The sequence below is a fragment of the Leopardus geoffroyi genome, chromosome B4 (genome assembly GCF_018350155.1).
Source record: "Leopardus geoffroyi isolate Oge1 chromosome B4, O.geoffroyi_Oge1_pat1.0, whole genome shotgun sequence".
Lineage (NCBI taxonomy): Eukaryota > Metazoa > Chordata > Mammalia > Carnivora > Felidae > Leopardus > Leopardus geoffroyi.
Genome location: NC_059341.1, coordinates 13,439,730 through 13,455,552, shown reverse-complemented (window position 1 = coordinate 13,455,552; position 15,823 = coordinate 13,439,730). Strand labels below are relative to the sequence as shown.

At 41.4% G+C, this 15,823-nt stretch overlaps 1 protein-coding gene across 2 annotated transcripts in view; it reads left to right on the top strand.

Moving 5' to 3' along the window:
- Positions 1-15,823, top strand: part of FAM107B (family with sequence similarity 107 member B) — a 240,552-nt gene that overhangs the window by 134,417 nt on the left and 90,312 nt on the right. The gene's annotated exons all lie outside the window — the stretch shown is intronic.

The following is a 15,823-nucleotide window of genomic DNA, read 5'->3' as shown; positions in this document are numbered from 1 at the left end:
TTTTTTTTTTTTTTTTTTTTTAACACTGAGGGAGAAGTGATGGCGTATTGAACTCAACAACCAAGTTTTAACTTTGCATTTGGGGCATAAAGTGCTAAATTTAATACAACCTGCTGACGTGAGCAAGATAAGTGCATTTTGCATGTTTTCTTAAAAGTCTTGATTATTGTCCTGAGCTTGAGGCATAAAGAACAGGAAATTCTGCAGCCAAGGAAACCCCTATCCATATGCGGCATCCTGCGGAAGAAGATAAAGCTCCATCAAAGAGTTTCACCATGATACACATTGTTCATTTACAGTGAGACCTCAAAGAACATACTGTATGTATTTTCATGCATCTTAGGTAAAAAGATTGCATTTCTATGATTTATGTGCTTTTTAATATTAATACTCGATTTAAAAGAGTAAATTTTTAAAGTAATGATTAAGTTTATAAGTCTCATTTTGCAATATATAATGCTGATACATTTCTAAAAAAAGTCACTTTAAAGGCTCTTCAACTAATCTTTGGTCCCATTTAAATCCTTTAAGTTACACTTAATATTTTTACTGTTTATGTCTTTAGCTTTATTTCTCAGGCCTTGCCTTGTCTCTATAACACCAAAATCTTCCCAAAACTTACTTAAGTAATATAAATCTAATACATATAATAGCATAATATAGAAATTATATGAATAATATTAAATTCTTCTAAATTTTTTATGCTGCTTATAAACCAGGTTTTACCTTGTCAACTTAAAAATCATAAGTCTAGGGGCGCCTGGGTGGCTTAGTCGGTTAAGTGTCTGACTTTGGCTCAGGTCGTGATCTTGCAGTTCTTGAGTTTGAGCCCTGTGTTGGGCTCTATGCTGACAGCTTGGAGTCTGGAGCCTGCTTCTGATTCTGTGTCTCGCTATCTCTCTGCTTCTCCCCTGTTCATGCTCCGTCTCTCTCTCTCAAAAATAAATAAACATTAAAAAATAATTTTTAAAAATCATAAGTCTAAATCAATTATCCATGCCAATTATTCTTTTAAACAATACAAACATTTCAAATACAAGGTACACAAAAGTAAACAAAAAATTAGAAATACGATGATTTCTACTTATGTAATTGTCTTTAGATTTAGTTCTAAGCTGGCCTGCGGTCAAAATAAACATATCCACCGAAGAACCAATTCCAGTAGACCACTTAGATGTCATTTTTCTTTCCAAGTGTTTTTTTCTAAGTATTCTGGGGAATGCTACTCCAAGGAAGTGGGATTTCCATCCCAGGAGCATTGGGGCGAACTTCTCAGAGGCTGACCACACATAAACTAGAGAGACTAGCTTGGGTGTGCAATGAAAAACTATAGAAATTCAGCATAATTTTTCTCACCAATAAACTGCTACATTGAGCCTTAAAAAAAGAGGTGAAATTCACCTTATAGAAAATATACCACTTTAAAATAAAAAATCAGTGGCATTTAGTACATTTACACCCTTGTCCTTATTTTACTTAAACTACTTACACTGTAGGGGCATCTGGGTAGTTCAGTCGATTGAGCATCTGACTCTTGATTTCAGCTCAGGTCATGATCTCATGTTTCGTGAGATTGGGCTCCGTGCTGTTAGCATGGAGCCTGCTTGGCGTTCTCTCTCCCCCTCGCTTTCTGCCCCTTCCCTGTGTGCACACTCAAGTGGTCTCTCTCTCAAAATAAATAAACTTTAAAAAATTCTAAAAAAATTTAAGAATTAAAAAAATAAAGTATTTTTAGCACTTACACCTTTATACAGTGACATCTGTATTTAGTTCTGAAACATTTTCATCACTCCAAAATAAAGCTCTGTCCTCATGAACAGTTACTCCCTATTACTCATGACCTCCGGGCCCCAGGTAACCACCACCTGCCCTTTATTTTTATGCATTTCCCTATTCTGGATATTTCAGATAAGTGGAATCATACAATATGTAAACTTCTGGTCTTGTTTCTTTCACTTAGCATAATGTTGGTTTTTTTAAAGTTTATTTATTTATTTTGAGAGGCAGAGACAGCACAAGTGGGGGAGGGGCAGAGAGAGAGGAAGAGAGAATCCCAAACAGGCTTTGTGCCAGCAGCACAGAGCCAGACATGGGGCTGGAACCCATGAAACCTTGAGATCATGACCTGAGCTGAAACCAAGAGTAGGACACTTAACCGGCTGAGCCACCCAGGCACCCCCACTTAGCATAGTGTTTTTAAAGTTCATCCGTGTTGTAGCATGTGCCAGTCCTTTCTTCTTTTTATGGTTGAATAATATCCTGTTGTATGAATATACCACAATTTGTGTATTGATTCTTCCAGTGATAGACATTTGGGTTGTTTCTACCTTTTGACTGTTGCAAATAGTGCTGCTATGAATGTGCCTGTACAGGAATCTGTGTGCATATCTGTTTTCACTTCTTTGGGGTACATACCTAGGAGTGGAATTGCTGGGTCATGTGGTGAAAATCTATGTAAGTGAGGATTTATAATGTGATGGCTAAAGAGATGGTTTAGATTTAAAAACAAAAAAATTTTTTTTAATGTTTATTTACTTTTGAGAGACAGAGAGACAGAGCGTGAACAGGGGAGGGGCAGAGAGAGAGGGAGACACAGAATCCGAAGCAGGCTCCAGGTTCTGAGCTGTCAGCACAGAGCCCAACGGGGCAGGGGGGTTAGAACCCACGAACAGTGAGATCATGACCTGAGCCAAAGTCAGACGCTTAACTGACTGAGCCACCCAGACGCCACCCCACCCCCAGATGGTTTAGTTTTTTGAGGAACCACCAGACTGTTTTCCACAGCAGCTGAACCCTTTTACATCCCTACTAGCAACATATTAGTGTTCCAATTTCTCCACATTTTCACCAGCACTTGTTATTTTCCAACATAAATATATATATATATATATATATATATATATATATATATATATAGCGATCCTTTTGGGTGGGAAGTGGTATCTTATGGTGGTTTGGATTTGCATTTCAGATGACTAATGATATTTTAGACTTTCTTATTAATGGCTCTGCCACCATGGGACTCCAAGTGGATGTCCTACGTATGTTCTAGGTCCCCTGAATTCATGCACATTCTTTTCTAAAGTTCCTTTATTTATTTTGAGAGAGAGAGAGGGAGAGGGAGAGAGAGGGGCACAAGGGAAGAGAGAGAGGAAGAGAGAGAGAGAATCCCAAGCAGGTTCTGCACTGTCAGCACAGAGCCCAATGCGGGGCTCCATTCCATGAACCTTGAGATCATGACCTGAGTTGAGATCAAGAGTCAGACGCCTAACCGACTGAGCCACCCGGACTCCTCTTTGCTCATTCTTTTCTAATTACTTTCAGTTGTGTCCTCTGATTAAGGCATATCATGTGACCCTTCCACCAAACCCCAATTCTGTTCCCCCTCTTTGCCTCACAACCTATTTGGATTCAACCGATCTGTTTAATGTGCCTTTTACTCTGAATTCTTTGTGCATTCTTTCTATCTGGCAAAGCTGCTACTTTAAACTGGTATTTGGATGACATCCTTAAGATTCTGCATGTCTCTGCTGTCTGTTCAGCTATGTGATCAATTTCTAAAGTTATTCTAACTATAATACTCTAAATATAATATTAAATATATTGGGAGGTAGGAAATTTTGGACTGTGGTAAAAATATTTTTGGTACAATCAGATTGCCATACTATATAAATTAATAACCATTCATTTCAGAAATTCTCCTTTTTAATCATATGACCACAATTTAGACTACAGTGTTTGAGCAGTGGCAATTTATCTAAATTGCCTGGGTGATAATTGGTGCCTGCTTCTTAAATATCCTTTCTGAAGATCACCTTCAGGCCATGGTCATATCTAATTAGGAGTGTCTTGTGAGGAGAGAGATGATGATGAGAGCAGGGAGCATAGGCAATTGGTAGGGAAGAAAATCTGTGTACGTGAGGATTTATAATGTGACGGCTAAGAGACAGAGCAAGGTTCAAATACGTCATATCAGAGCAGATCAAAAACCACATGAACCACATGGGTTCAGTGGTACTGTTTATACACAGCCCAAAGAGCTTTACGAAGGTACACAAAGACTTACAAGACACCTAAAGCTATAAAAGGATCCATCCCAAATGCCACCATCTGTTCCCTTGAAAGTCAGGTCCAGTGATAACTGTGACCCCAAATGAGAAACCAAATAGCAGAAGTGTTAGAGGAGAATACACACTTTTGCATCTAAATTCCAAGATTTCCAGCTCTTGGATAATATAGTACAATTGAAAACTCTAAATGGCCATTCAAATATAAGACAGTATTGTTTTTATTGTTCTCTAATGAATTGTATATTGAAGACAGAGGAGAGGGGAGGGGAGTCTCGGCTAGTTCATGCTACAAGAAGAGTGTTGTATAAATCCAAGGCCACCCAGGGACTGGCAGTGGCCAGCAGTGACCAGCCCTCAAAACACAAAACAAAATCATCACCATAACAGGAGATCGCTTTTCTCTTCTCTTCTCTTCTCTTCTCCTTTGCCAGCTTCAAAACAGCCACTGTCTTAAAAGAGTCCCGAGTGTACTTTTGGGGGACCCTGTGTCCCCAGCCTCCCCCCCGCCCTAATGAGAGAGGAGGATGTGCGCCCCTTTGATGTACAGCTGGAGGTTTTCTAATGAGGTAGGCAAGAGAGCAGATTCCATTAGGACGTCTCCTTTTAAGCCTTGATTATTCAGCAGCCCTGTTGAAATTAGCTGTTCATTTATCCATAAGCAGCTGCATGCGGGGTTGGACGATTTTGCTTGTAGTGTCAAACTGAGTGGGTCTGGGCTAAAGCACTGCTGAATATTTATTTAATTCAATTATTCCTCTGTGTCGATTTTTTCTTCTTCTAAGCAATAGCACTAGATCTTGAAACTAGAATGTCACCATAAAAATGACCAAGAAATTTGATCTGGATTGTAAACCACAGCTCAGTTCTAACGGGAAGCAAATCCTTTCTGTTCCTTACGCCTGTTTTTCTTCCACGCGACATTAATGCCCGTTTTGGCACATCATGTCACAGCTGCAAAACAGGGCTGTTCCCTCCTGTTTGCCTGTTCTTATGAGCTCCCTGAAGGGCTGCCAGAACAGTCATATTGATGACCGTCAGGCCCTGGCTGGAGCAGTCACAAAGTCCTTTCTCCAGAGCCAGGGCCAAGTTCTGCTCGCTGTCCTGGGGAGGTGTGGGGGCTACAGGAGGCTCTGTCAGAGGGTCAAAGGAGAAGGAATGAAGGATGACCTAGAGACAGGGCAGAGATTTAGTGCCAGGTTGGAAAACGGGCAGGGCCGGAAGACATTCACACACGCATACACACATGGAAGTGACTTTCCGACCAACAGAATTATTGTCTTGTGTCAAGGGCAATGGGCCACCAGGAACAAATGTTTCTTACTCTTGAATACTTACTGATCAAGATTAATACACTTTTTTTATGTGTGTGCTTTGGGTTTATAAGACGTCTGTGTTACTGATTTAATAGTTCCGCTCTCCTGTGTTCTTCTCCCTACATTGTCAGCTGCTTGTGTTGTTTTACTGCGCTTGTCAGAAGTGCAGCTTGTCCCAAATACGGAAGACTACTCAGGGCGCTTCAAGCTCCTTGGGAGTTGACCCCTATGTATGTATATACACATATATTACTCATATATACACATATATTATATGTATATACATATATTATACATACATATGTAGATGTATATGTATATTATTATTATTTTTACTTTGAAATAAAGGCTAAACAACTCCATGGTCCCACTGGAGCTGGCTCCTCTATTTTTTCTGCAGCCTTTCCAAGCCATGTTTGAATTCTTCTACGCTTCTCACATCTTCTGATAGGTTTCATGGTTGTATTTATTATTCTTTCTTTAAAGTTTATTTATTTATTTTGAGAGAGAGAAATAAATACGAGCTGGGGAGGGGCAGAGAGAGGGAGCGAGAGAGAATCCCAAGCAGGCTCCACACTGTCAGCGTGGAGTCCGATGCGGGGCTCGATCTCATGAACCGTGAGATCGTGACCTGAGCCAAAATCCGGAGTGGGACGTTTCACCGACTGAGCCACCCAGGCGTCCTGATTCTTACGACCACTAGATTGTTTGTGTTGTTAGAGGTCTCTTTCAGCACTTCCAGTGGTGTTTTTAATGGTCCTCCATTTCTGAATTGGGCGCTGGCTTCACCAGCCTCTACATTGTTTTATGTTTGTTTGTTTGGTACCACTTCGTACCATGGTAGTTGATGACACAGGCAACTGACATTTTACAATACTCCATTACTCAGAAGAATGCTTTGTAACTGATGCTGGCAAGCTCATTAAAAATGGGTATCCTCAGCAATGTTGAGCGTTAATACTGAGAAAGATGAGGTTTTTGTTGACAGATATATTAAGGAAAGATGAGGTTTTTGATGATAGAAATATTAAGGAAAGATGAGGTTTTTGATGATAGAAATATTAAGGAAAATGGACTGTCTTATATGCCTTTACAATTCAAAGCCCGATCGTGAGATATTTAGTTGAAGTCTGAACCCACCACCATCCTGCACATGCCTTTGTGTCGCTTTTGTGCCCGTCTCCATATCTCTGTGCTGCTCACTCTACTTGGGATGTCTGTGCCTTTTCTCTAGTAGATATCCTTTTAATGAACCTGAACTTAGCACCTCATGGATGAACTGTCACTAAGTTCTCCCTGTAGGATATACCTGATGAGCCCCATGGCTAGATGCTTGCAGCTGATACCCTCTTTTCCACACACTTCTTCTTCTACTGATTGAGTTGTCTGCTTACTAAGATGTGTTTGCTTCACACTGGTTTACACCTGGAGTACTTATTATCGTAATACTGTAATATGATTAAACATTAAATAAATCAACAAAACATGACTGTCAGAAGAAAGGTTTATTTTTATGAAAATCAGATCAAGTGCTTGGAAAAGAACGAAGATGAGCTGCTTAAGACAAATTGCTGTCCCGGTGCCTGGGTGGCTCAGTCGGTTAAGCGTTGCACCGTTGATCTCGGCTCTGGTCATGATCTCACGGTTTGTGAGTTCGAGCCCTGCATGGGGCTGTGTGCTGAAGGTATGGAGCCTGCTTGGGATTCTGTCTCTCCTTCTCTCTGCTCCTCCCCTGCTTGTGCTGTCTCTCAAAGTAAACAAATAAACTTAAAAAAAAAAAAAAAAAGAGAGACAAATTGCTGTCAAATTAGGTGTGGGCAAGAGAATTCTATAAAACGAGCAAAGTAGTAAAAATCAAGAAGGCTTCTTTACTCAGATTGCTTTGCAATTCTCTCCACATTCTTGCTCCCATTTGAAGAAACAAATGGGAAATTGTGTAGTTAATGCATTGTAAGCATGATTTGTGTGAGAAAGAAAACAAGAGAATTCCAATTAGAAAGGCTTACATTTAAAAGGAATCCTTGACCGTACAATCAAGTCAATGAGTGAACAAATGCCCCGTAGTTATGTTTACACTAAATTAAGTGTGTAAGGCAAAGATGACTTTTTTTAAGAATTCCCTGTGCTGATCAACTGACCATCTATCCGAACCAATAGCCAATAAGAGGATTCCTAGTGTACAGATCCTTTAACATACTTCTTATGTGCTGGATCCTTCTAGAAGCTTCCTCTGACTCTCCTCTCCAATCTGGATTCAAAATCCCTCATCCTGGCTCCCAGCTGTTTGTCCATCACAGCATTTTATTACTTCATAACTGGTTTGCTTAGTTGTCTATCTCTTCCCCTGGACCATGAGCTTGCTGAGGGCAGTGACCTCATTTGTAATATTCTACATATTTTAATTTGGTATTATTAAAATATTCTCATGTTAATATTCTCTGGAAACACTGCATGGCCCCCGTGTGGATGCACAAATGTTCATTGAAATGCGTGTTGAAAGACAGACTTCATTACTGGTGTTTATGAAATAACCAAGATTTGAAAAACCAGGTATTACTTAATGAAAAAATTATGTGGGTATAAGGGGCTTGTTTCTCCTGTATTTAAGATGTGTTATGTAATGAGCAAAGAGAAACTACCTGGGGATCACAGAGCAACTTGAATATACTTCATTGTCAGTGTATGTTGTCTTGACACACCTCCTCTCAACTGCAAGGTATTTTGGTATGTATTTTTTTCACCCTGCAGGATTCTTCTTCCTCTTTCTTTTAGCTCCCCATGTGCTATATTATTTCCAGCAGCTAACAAGCAAGCTGCCGAACAGGGCTGGTGCCACCCCATATCAGCTGGGAAAACCTCAAAGAATCTGAATCCTTCCATTTCAAATATTGTTTATTCTCCTTCTGTCTTCCCCAACTTCAAATCAACATATGCTTCTAGTCTGGGAATCCGGGGGAGGTCTCAAGGCTCTGTATCTGTTTCCTTTAATAGACCTGTAGCGTGATTAAGCTAAGCATTAGCTTCCTTTTTTGTCCTTTACATTCTTTAATTCTTTGGTCTTAACTCTTTAATCAAATGTCTTGCTTTAATTTCCCCTTGCCCGGCGGCATTTGGCTTATGTCTAGCCACAAAATGTTCCATTTTGTGTACGTTTTAAAAAGTGGCCAGCAAGAGGAAATATTTCATCCAAAGTGAGCATTACAGTTTGAACGCTGAAGAGCTTGGAACCAGATAGTCTGCGGTAGGAGTCAGTCACAGACACCGATGACACAGGCACAGTTTAACAGAAAAATTGTACAATGAGTCTTTGTAATATAAGCAACAGTTTAAGGTGTGCTTTCAAAGCATAGAAAGGAGGAATGGATCCTATTCTTCTCATCTGCCTCAGGCATGCCCCTTCCCTTGGCGTCCCCTGAAAGCAATTGCAAATTGAAAAAACAGAGAACCTAAGAAACAAAACTCTCTGTATTACAAATGACATTATTAGCTGCATCACACATCCCAAAGGATTCTCAGAAACAGCTACTGGAACCAATAGGAGAGCTTATCAAGTTCATAGGAAACAAGGAAATCAACTTGTGTATTTCTGTACACTAGCAACTAATAATTGACAACTGAAACTTAGAAAAAAATTTTTTTAATGTTTTATTTATTTGAGAGAGAGAGAGTGAATGGGGGAAGGGCAGAGAGAGAGAGGGAGACACAGAATCTGAAACAGGCTCCAGTCTCTGAGCTGCCAGCACAGAGCCTGATGTCAGGCTCATACTTACAGACCATGAGATCATGACCTGAGCCGACGTCAGAAGCTTAACCAACTGAGCCACCCAGGTGCCCAGAAAACTGAAACTTTTAAAAAGATACCATTTATAATAGCATCGAAAGCATGAAATACTTGGGAATAACTTTAACAAAATACGTGCACGTTTTATGCACCAAAGAATATAAAAATTGATGAGCAAAATCTAAAAAGACCAAAATAAATGGGGAGCTATACCATGTTTATGGATTATAAGACTAAATATTGTGATGTCAGCTCTCTTCAAATTGATCTATAGATTTAATACAATCTCAATTAAAATCTCAGCAAATTAAAAAAAAATCAACATGTTGATCCTGAAATGTATATGGAAGGGGTGCCTGGGTAACTCAGTCAGTTAAGCATCTATCTGACTTCAGCTCAGGTCATGATCTCACGGTTCATGAGTTTGAGCCCCACATTGGGCTCTGTGCTGACAGCTCAGAGCCTGGAGCCTGCTTCAGATTCTGTGCTTTCCTTTTTCTCTGCCCCTCTCCCACTCACGCTCTGTCTCTCTCTCTCTCTCTCAAAAATAAATAAACATTAAAAAAAAATCTTAAAATGTATATGGAAGAGCAAATGACCTAGCATAACCAAAATAATTTTGTGGAAAAACAAATTTGAATGACTCACACTGATTTTAAGACTTACTGTAAAGGCAAGGCAAATAAAATAAAATTAATGAGAGATACATAGACACGTAGTATAGAACAGAAATTCCAGAGATAGACCCGAACTTATACAGTCCATTGATTTCCCACAAATCTACCCAGGAAATTCAACGTATGAAAAATGGTCTTTTCAAAACCGAAGCTGAAACAATTGAACATCCCTATGCCAAAAAAAACCCCCACAAAAGCCCAAACAACAAGCTCACCCTTACCTACCACCACATGCAGAAATAGATCATTGACCTAAATGTAAAAACAAAAACTATAAAATTTCTACAAGAAAACATAAGAGAAACTATTTGGGACCTTGGCTTGGGCAAAGTCGTTTTCACCTAGGACACAGAAAATACAAGCCGTAAAAGAAAATAAGTGAGTGAATATGACATCACACTTCAAGTTTTTACTTCTCTGGAAGACACTGTTACAAAAATAAAAAAGAACAGTTACGTACAGGGAGAAAATACTTGCAAGACATACAATTAATAAGGGATTTAAACAGTCTTACATCTTCCTCACTAAGAAAACACACAACCAGTAAAAACAGATGCTCCACTAAAGAAAATATATGGAGGGCAAGAAAGCACATGAAAAGATGTTTGACATTATAAGCCATTGGGGACATGAAAATTAAAACCACTTGAGCTATCCCTACACACCTGTTAGAATGGTTAAAATAAAAAACACTGGCAACACCAAGTGATGACAGAGTGTAGAATGACCAAAATCCTCATGCAGTGCTGGTGGGAACGTAAATTCAGGTGCTTTGGAAAACAGTTGGCAGCTCCTATCAAGCAAAATACACACGGTAAGTGATCCTGTAATAAAGGATCACTAACTGGGTGGCTTAAAACAACAGAAATTTATCACGTGACAGACACTGCTGGCAGCTGCAAGGGTGAAATCAGGGTGTCAGGAGAGCCGAGCCCCCTCCGAAATTTGTAGGGGAGTATCCTTCCTTGTATCTTCTAGACTATCAGAGATTTAGAAAACCTGCACGTTGAACAGCAGTGAGACCCCCAGCACTGGCTCCTGTGTGCACCTCAGGCTGTTTCTTTGGCATTTACCTGAATGTTCCTTCCTATTTCTGCAGACAGCCCTTCTGGGACATGGCTGTTTTCTGCGCTCCCTACCAGGACAACTTTCTCTCGGTTTTCATCCGTCTCGCTCTGGCCTTATCCTTCTGCTGTTGTCTGCATTCAAATATAGATAAACGACTTTCATGTCTCCTATCTATTGTGAAATCATGATACATCAAGCTTCACAGGATAGAATGCACAATTTTATGTTAAATCATATTTGACATGGGCCATTTTTTTTTTTTTAAGACTCTGTTTCCTGGGGGCGCCTGGGTGGTTCAGTTGGTTAAGCATCTGACTCTTGATTTCAGCCCAGGTCATGACTTCATGGTTGTGAGATCGAACCCCATGTCCACCTTCGCGCTGAGTGTGGATCCTGCTTGGGATTCTCTCTCTTGCTTTCTCTCTCTCTCTCTCTCTGCCCCTTCCCCACTCTCTCTCTCAAAATAAATAAATAAAACATTAAAAAAAAAAAAAAAGACTGTGTCTCCTGAACAGCATGGCTCCTTTCTGAATAAGCCCAGGACTCTCTCTCACTTTCCATTCCAAGGTTCAGAGTCCTGTGTCATGGGGCTCCTGTGTCGTGGGCTCCACCCACATTGTGGGTGTCAGTTAAGTGTCCTACTTCGGCTCAGGTCATGATCTCAAATTGTGTGGGTTTGAGCCCCTTTTCCGGCTCTCTGCTGTCAGCAAGGAGCCCTCTTGGGACCCTTGTCTCCCTCCTCTCTGCCCCTCCCGCACTTGTGCTCTCTCTTGCTCTCTCTCAAAAATAAACTTTAATTGAAAAAAAAAAAAAGTCCTGTGTCTTCCTTAGGGGTTGAAACTAGAGAGGGCCCAGCCTTCAGGTGCAACCCCCCTGTCTTTACAGATACCCTTCTCTTAATACTCAGCAACTGCTGAGAAGGAACCTAACAAGAATCACACACATGCCTCAACAGGAAGGTTTGTTTCCTGAGGCTTTCATCCATAGTGAAAACCAGGGATTGATCTTCAAAAAACATCTTAAAATATCCTATGCCTTTCTCCTGCCAATTTCCTTTTCCTCATCCCCTCTCTATTTTCTCTTCCTCCCTCCTGCCCCCCTCTTGTTCCGGGTCAGCTCTTCCTTCTTCTCATTTCCTTTTCTCTATCCTTCCTTCCCCCCTCACTTCTCTTCCTCCTCCTGCTCGCTGACCATCTTGTGTTTGCTTTGTATTTTGTATTTTCCCCACTCTATTTAATTTTTTTTTACTGTTTATTTTTGAGAGAGAGAGAGAGAGAGAGAGAGAAAGAGCACAAGTGGGGGAGGGACAGAGAGAGGGGGAGACACAGAATCCGAAGCAGGTTCCAGGCTCTGAGCTGTCAGCATAGAGCCCAACACGGGGCTCCAACTAATGGGGAGTGAGATCATGACCTGAGCTGAAGTCAGATGCTTAACCGATTGAGCCACCCATGCTCTCCTCCCCAGGTTATTTAAACTGATTGTGATGAGGGACTCAAGCGTATTTTTCATCAGTGCTGTTCTTGTTTACTAAAGTTTGGTGTTCTCCAATAAGCAGCAGAAAATCTCCACAAACCTGCCCACAGTATACTCACGGGACCCTTCTACTTTTATACCAGGCAGACCTAGGCGAGAAACAATACCCTTTATCAGCTTCTTGGTCAGGTTCCAGCTGATGCATATTCATATTTCCTAGCTCATTAGTAGTCCCCTGGGCTTACTCTGTGTCATCAGGAGAGCACTGAGAATAGTGGGAATCTCAATTAAGACAATGCCCCTTGTCTCTTTATTGGCCTTGATATTTTTTGAAGCACAAGTTTCCAATTGCTCCATAGAACCGCTAATCAGATCCTTCTCTTATATATAAAACTGAGTCTTAAGAACAGTTATTCTAGCAAACATGCAATGTGCCCTAAGTTCAGCTTTATCAAAATTCCCAGTAAAGACACCCAGTTCTGCCTTCCATAAACAGATTGCAATCATTTATTTTTTTTAAATAATGTCTCTAAGGACCTTTGAATAACACAGGAGGGAAATACCTAACATCCTTTAGAAAGATTTAAAATAATGATTATAAAAATATTTGAAGAGGGCATCTGGGTGGTGCAGTTGGCTAAGAATCCAACCTCTGCTCAGGTCATGATCTCACGCTTCGTGGGTTGAGCCCCGTGTCAGGCTCTGTGCTGACAGCTCAGAGCCTGGAGCCTGCTTTGGATTCTGTGTCTCCCTCTCTTTCAGCCCCTCCCCTGCTTGTGCTCTCTCTCTTTCTCAAAAATAAATACACGTCAAAATTTTTTAAAAAAATATTTGAAAAAATAAGATGTTAAGAAAAGTTTTTTTGTGACCATTTTATATAATTGGGAAGTGATCTAATAATACTTTATCATAATGATTTTTTAATATAATTCAACAAAAATCTATAGCTCCACTTATGGTGCTAAGCCCCAAGGGGGTGAAAACGCTGCCTGCCCTCAAGATTCATGAGAGAATTAGGGGAAAAAAGATACGCACAAAAAATATCATGTACAACAGATAACACGTTTGTTAGCTTCCTGAGGGTAGATACTGTGCCTTCCATTTAACTTATTCTCCTCCCAAATCTAGCTCAGTCCTTTACACACAGAGATACTTAATAAGTGTGTTAGAGATACTAAGTGTTATACAAAGGAAATAAAAGGGCGCCTGGGTGACTCAGCACTTAAGTGTCCCACTTCAGATTCTGTGCCTCCCTCTCTCTCTGCCCCTCCCCTGCTCACACTCTCTCTCTCTCTCTCTCTCTCTCTCTCCCTCAAAAATAAACATTAAAAAACTTAAAAAAATAAACATTAAAAAATAGTAAAGTAAATAGAAAGGAAATAAAGGAAGCAATTAATCTGGGTTACAAAAGTTAGGGAAGGACTCATAGAAATAGGACTTGAGCTGAAACTTAATATATGGGTAAAAACCAGCTCTATTAAAGGGAGAGCCACAGCATTCCTGCCAGAGAAAACAGCACGAAGGAGATTCAGAGGTGGGAGCGTGTATGTTGAGCAGGTAAAAGGAAAATCAGCTGGAGCAAAGCGTTGCGCCGGGGTTTAATGTTTAGAAGGCCAATAAAGATAATCACTAATCCTCTAGATACAGGATCATTCCCATCAGCTTAGAAAAAGCATACCAAGGATTACACACAGGCCTTGATATGCCATTAATTTCTTCCATCTTTAATTTTTTTTTTTTTTACGTGTATTTAGTTTTGAGAAACAAAGCATGAGCCGGGGAGAGGCAGAGAGAGAAGGAGACACAGAATCGGAAGCAGGCTCCAGGCTCTGAGCAAGAGGTCAGCACAGAGCCTGATGCGGGGCTCGAACCCACGAACTGTGAGATCATGACCTGAGCTGAAGTCGGATGCTCAACCGACTGAGCCACCCAGGTGCCCCAATTTCTTCCATTTTTTTTTTTTTCAACGTTTATTTATTTTTGGGACAGAGAGAGACAGAGCATGAACGGGGGAGGGGCAGAGAGAGAGGGAGACACAGATTCGGAAACAGGCTCCAGGCTCTGAGCCATCAGCCCAGAGCCCGACGCGGGGCTCGAACTCACGGACCGCGAGATCGTGACCTGGCTGAAGTCGGACGCTTAACCGACTGCGCCACCCAGGCGCCCCTCTTCCATTTTTAAAACAAAACGAAACAGAACCTTTCTTGGCTCTATAATCCCCTCCCTAAAAAAAAAAAAAAAAAAAAAAAAAGTCACCAGCTGCCTCCAATTACCCCGCCCTTGACTCCCTCTTGAAGTCACCACGGTAAGGCTTCTGTGCCCACAGCTCCACCAGTGACACTTGGGTGGGTAAATCCACCCGTCAGGCCCCAGCTCCCACCTCCCCGGACCCGGACTTGCCCGCATTGTTTGAGACAGGTGACCACTCTTTCCTCCTCGGATCCCGGCCTCACCTGTCCTCCATACTCTCCTGGTTTCCATTCTCTCAACGGCCATTCCTTCTCAAGGTGCTTCTCATTCTCTTGTGCTTGTTTCCACATATTTCCCTGACCCCAAAATGTGGGGGTGGCCCAGGCCCAGACCTCAGTCATTCCCTGGGTGATAGATGGAGTCTCACGTTCAGTATCATGTGCCCGCTGATGACTTTTAAATGTATAGCTCTGGCCTCACCCTTCTCTCGGCTATCAACTCCTCTCCAACCACTGGCTTCATACCTTTGGCTCACTGAGGGCACCTCAGATTCAGCACACCCCGAACTGAACTCCCGATATTCTCTCCCGAAGTGGTTCTTCTCAGAGCCTCCCCTTCTCGGAAAAAGGGATTCCATTCGCTCAGGTCTTCAGGCTGAAAACTTGGAAATCACCCTTGACTCTTTTTCCCCATCCCGTTTTCCACATCTAATCCGTTAGCAAATCCTGTCGGCTCCACCTTCAAAATATCTATAATGTGGCCCCTTCTCATTATGCTGATTCAAAGCACCACCGTTTCCCTCCTGGATTAATTCAAAAGCCTTCTTCTTCTTCTTTTTTTTTTTTTTTTTAATTTAATGTTTATTTATTTTTTTTTTGAAAAAAATTTTTTTTTCAACGTTTATTTATTTTTGGGACACAGAGAGACAGAGCATGAACGGGGGAGGGGCAGAGAGAGAGGGAGACACAGAATCGGAAACAGGCTCCACGCTCTGAGCCATCAGCCCAGAGCCTGACGCGGGGCTCGAACTCCTGGACCGCGAGATCGTGACCTGGCTGAAGTCGGACGCTTAACCGACTGCGCCACCCAGGCGCCCCAATGTTTATTTATTTTAGAGAGAGAGAGAGAGAGAGAGAGAGAGGCAGGGGCAGAAAGAGAGACGGAGACACAGAATCTGCAACAGGATCCAGGCTCTGAGCTGTCAGCACAGAGCCCAACATGGGGCTCTCAAGGGGGGCGAGATCATGACCT